The sequence below is a fragment of the Pundamilia nyererei genome, unplaced genomic scaffold (assembly GCF_000239375.1).
Source record: "Pundamilia nyererei isolate P.nyererei 1_Seehausen unplaced genomic scaffold, PunNye1.0 scaffold00128, whole genome shotgun sequence".
Taxonomy (NCBI): domain Eukaryota; kingdom Metazoa; phylum Chordata; class Actinopteri; order Cichliformes; family Cichlidae; genus Pundamilia; species Pundamilia nyererei.
Window position 1 is genome coordinate 1,458,865 of NW_005187529.1, and position 4,532 is coordinate 1,463,396.

Below are 4,532 nucleotides of genomic sequence, written 5' to 3' on the forward strand. Positions count from 1 at the left end.
TAATAATAATAATAATAATAATAATAATAATAATAATAATAATAATAATAATTCTACTGTTTAACACTCCAAGACAAATACCGGACTAAAACATTTGTTATTGTGCAGCCTGCCTTTCTATCCTGCGCTAAATGTCTGGGCATCATCTTTCCACACATCTTCCTGGCTTAAAGAGGGTTCAGAATATTATTTGCGGTTAGCATTCAATCAAAAATGACCCTGAACCTGAAATACCAAAGTATATTAAACTATTCTGATACAATAAAAAAAATAAAAAGTGAAAGAAATAAAAGGCTTGAATCCTGTGTGGCATAGTCAACTGTCAATATCTATTCAGTATTAAAAATTTAAATAAGAAAATAAGGTGGTGTTATCCACTAATTAGTTGGTTAAGCTTAGCACAGCTAATTTGCTGATTTGTCATGTGGGGAGATCTCTGATGGAGCCTTCACATGTTAAACTTGTCTGTGTTAATCGTCCTCTTTCCATTATCTGAATCTTCTCAGAAAGCTAACTAGTGAGTTATTAAAAGCTGCTTCGCACTCAGCATTAACTTTTGTTATCTCATCATTGATCAGCTTATCTCTAGTAGATTTGATCTGCTAAGATGATAAACCACAGTGATTTCCTTGTATACAGTATTTGTTACTGCTACCTCCACACACACCTGTGCACCTGTATAATACTGTGCAGATTATAACTCATGTCAGAGTGGGCATAGCTAAGGCATGGGCAGTCTGACTAGTACAATAGCACGCCGTCGGTGTCAATAACAGGTCTGCATGTGGACTGCCGAACTTCCACTCTGAGCTTGTCGAGCTCTAAGGTTTGTAAGTGGAGCATGAAAACATCCACAAAAATGACAGATTTCACAGCTGGTAGTCGAGGTAGCTTCCTGAGATAATAACCATCTGCAACAAGATGGCAGTAATTTACATGTGGTCCTGGAGCTGTTCTTAAATCTGTGAAGACAAATCGCCTTCATTTTGGTAATATTTTAAGTGGTCAAGCACTGCTCTCCTTGCTTGTCATGACTGCTTTACACATAAAACATGCATAAAAAAGAACTTTTATTCATCCTTATCCAAAAACCTGTCCTTCAAACTGCAAGTTGTTGCATATTGCACATAACGTTCATAAATTTTTGAAGTTCATGGCTATTATTCTCTCCACATGCACAAAAGAATTATGCAAGAAAACATGATCTGGCTAAAATTTGAAAGTGTTCTGGTCAATAAATTACATCAATGATCAATTACCGTCCATTTACTGGCAGTTAAATGCACACAAAGTCACAGAGGTTTCAATGTCTTCCCCTGTTATCAATGAAAAAATACAGCACAATAATCCATTTGGTCACAGCTTTAAATCTTTTTCTTCACTATTATAATAACAGGAACGATGTTGATTTTAGGTGGTTTCTTTCTACATAAAAATAGTGTAGGTATTTCATTTTGCCAACTTGGCTTAGTAAGCACGATGAATGGAAACAGGTGAAAATGAAAAATCACAATAGTATTTTATTTTCTGTCAAGATTTGGTAAAAGTGTTTAATCTCAACATATATTAAAAAAAATGCTGCAGTCTTTCATGGAGGTCTCCTTATAAAAAAGAACCTGCTTTGCTAAGCCTATTGTTCAAATTTTGCAACACTTAAAGAGAACCCACTGCTCACCTGTTTAGGATTATCTAAGCTAATGGAGCTTAGAAATCCACGTAGGACAAAAACAGTGCTGCACATCTGTTTGCACTGACCTAAGTGTAAACCACTTTTATGAGAATGACCTGTTCTTCCACTCCTGTCTCCTCTACATCACATCCCTGCTTCCTCTAACTCTTACTAAAAATTTCACACTTTTGCACCATGCAAGATGGATTCAGAAAGTTGAGACTGTTTTCCCTGCTCTTAACATTGCACTCTGTGTGCTATCATGCATATTCTGATCTGATTTACACAAGTTTTTTTGTGATAGCTTCCACGTGACAATTTGCAGTTAAAGAGGATCTCTAGGTCCTAGGATGACCCATCCTTCATGGTGAGAATTGTCTGTGGCGACAATAGTTTCATATATCACCAACAGTGTTGTAGTTACTCAAGAAAAGGAATGTATTACACATTATTTGTTGCTTTTCTTAGTAAGTAATTAGTCACACTACTTAAAGTAAAGTAAAGGCCGTAAAATGGCCTGAAACGTCTCATAATTACTAGTTAATAATATAAACCTGCAACAACAGTTTCACACACCAACACAAACCCCTGTTCCAATGACAACACATACTATCATTCTTGAACACAAAGCCGACAACAAAAATCCCCACAGTGATTGCATGGTACAAACATGAAAAGGTAGAAGTGGATGCTGCAGCCTGACTGCTCATCATTGCTTCTGTTACCTGATGAAGATCAGGCTCTGGCCCATGGACTGAGGTCAGCAATCACAGCTTTAAAACCACTCTGGGTTTTTGCTTGCTTTGAGTTAGCATGCTTGTAGCCAAAGTTGTGTTAGCAGCATAATACAGTTTTGTCTGTCGTGGATGCAGTTTCCACTTTACCATCACACTCGTGTTCTTTTGGCGCTGGGGGTTGGGAAGCGCATCTGTAACCGGAAAGTCGCCGGTTCGATCCCCGGGCTCTCTGTCCTGGTCGTTGTGTCCGCCAGTAGGCGGTAGGGACCGCCTACTTGTGCCAGAGGGGCCGATGGCGCGGTATGGCAGCCTCTCCTCTGTCAGTCTGCCCTGGCACAGCTGCTACAACTTGCTTCCACCAGTGTGTGAATGTATAATGGAATTGTAAAGCGCTTTGGGTGCCTTGAAAAGCGCTATATAAATCCAATCCATTATTATTAATGAAATAATCGCAATTGCTGAATTTAGTACAATAATGTATTATGCTACAACCTTACTAAAAAATGTAATATGATTACAGTAACGTGTTATTTTGTAACTAGCACTGTACACTGTATGACTGAGTTAATATTAGTAGCTAAACCACACTTCAGTTATGGTGATAATTAATGAGCATGAGCCCAACAGTAGCATTAGCATTGTAGCACTGCCACTGCAGGCATGGAAAGCATTGGCACTAAGATTAAAGTACTGACATGTTCTCCATATACACCAGCTTAGCTCTTAATCTTGCTGTTTGTCAAATGTAAGTTCTAGTTTTGCACAGTCACAGATTTGAAAAAAAAAATGCAAAATGTAGATCTACATATATATATGTAGTGTCTAATATCAGCATTAATTCTTTTGTGATGCTCCATCAACAGCTTTTTCTGCTTCTCAGTGTACTTTCCAGAGACATCTGCCTTCTGCTGGGCTTGCAGTCTTGAAATTTGTTTGGGGACATCTTAACAGTGGAAAAATGTACCTCAGTTCTGGGAACATGGCAGTTGATGGTGATGCCATTTTTGCAAGAGCATTCAACTATTAAGAGCCAACCTAACAGTGTGCATTCGGTTCTGCCTGTGGCTTCATGAAAGTGAAGAGCATCTAAAGCGCCCTCTTTGCATCCAAGCCTTAATTCATTCCTTATAATGTAACGTTTCCCCCCACCGCCACCACCTTGGGGAGTGCTGGCAGCAAATGAGACGTCAGCTTCTTGCCTCCAACATGGCATGTCTGTTTTTTATTACAGGTTGAAATTTTTCTTTCCCTTCCCATTTTTCCCCTCCAAACTTTCAATGCCCAAATGGTTCCTTTTTGGAAATAAGTATATGATAATAAATGACTGTTGGAAGCACACAGTGTTACAATGCAGACACATGTACCCTTTGATGAGAAACGGAGGGACAGAGGTCTGATCCTTATTGGTGGAAGAGGTAGGAATTAAAGGTTCTCTTGAGACCAGTTTCAATAAGACACTGAAAGGTATATTAGTCAATTTATCTGGTTGAAAGCAGGCAGTGTGGAGAAAATATGGATGTTTCTTTAAATATTATGAAATATCTAATACTTTAAGGCAAACATGGAGTGTAGCTGCCATCTTAAGTCTGTTAAATTTAGCCGACTGATACAAATAACCTTGACCTCCAGATAATGGTATAAAAGATTCAGACTGTTCCCAGTAAAGTGTGGCCCATTCCAGGAACTGCCACTGAAACACTCACCAACACCTTCTAGTCATACTTACCGTGGCTGCAGGTTGGCATGCCTCCAGTCATTTTTTTTAACAGCCACAATATCTGGAAAGTTCTGATGAAGTGTTAAGAGTCTAATAAAGGGATAGATAAAACTCCTGGTGCCAGTATACAGCTTTTCCTATACTCCTTTAGTAAGCTCAATCAGAGACTAACCATTTACCAAGGAATTACCCGAGTGGCAGTCAGATGGCCCATAGACCCGTTTCAGTTTCTGTTTATTCTAAACAACTAAACCGAGCATCTAAAAGCCAAGTTGGTCATTTGCTTACTGCATTACCAGAATGGGTGGCAAAGTGCGACCACCTCCAGTTGTTGTTTGCATTGCGAGATCTTGTGTTTATGGCATGGTATGAGAAAGTGGGGAGCTCGTTGGTGGTCCAATTTAAGAGT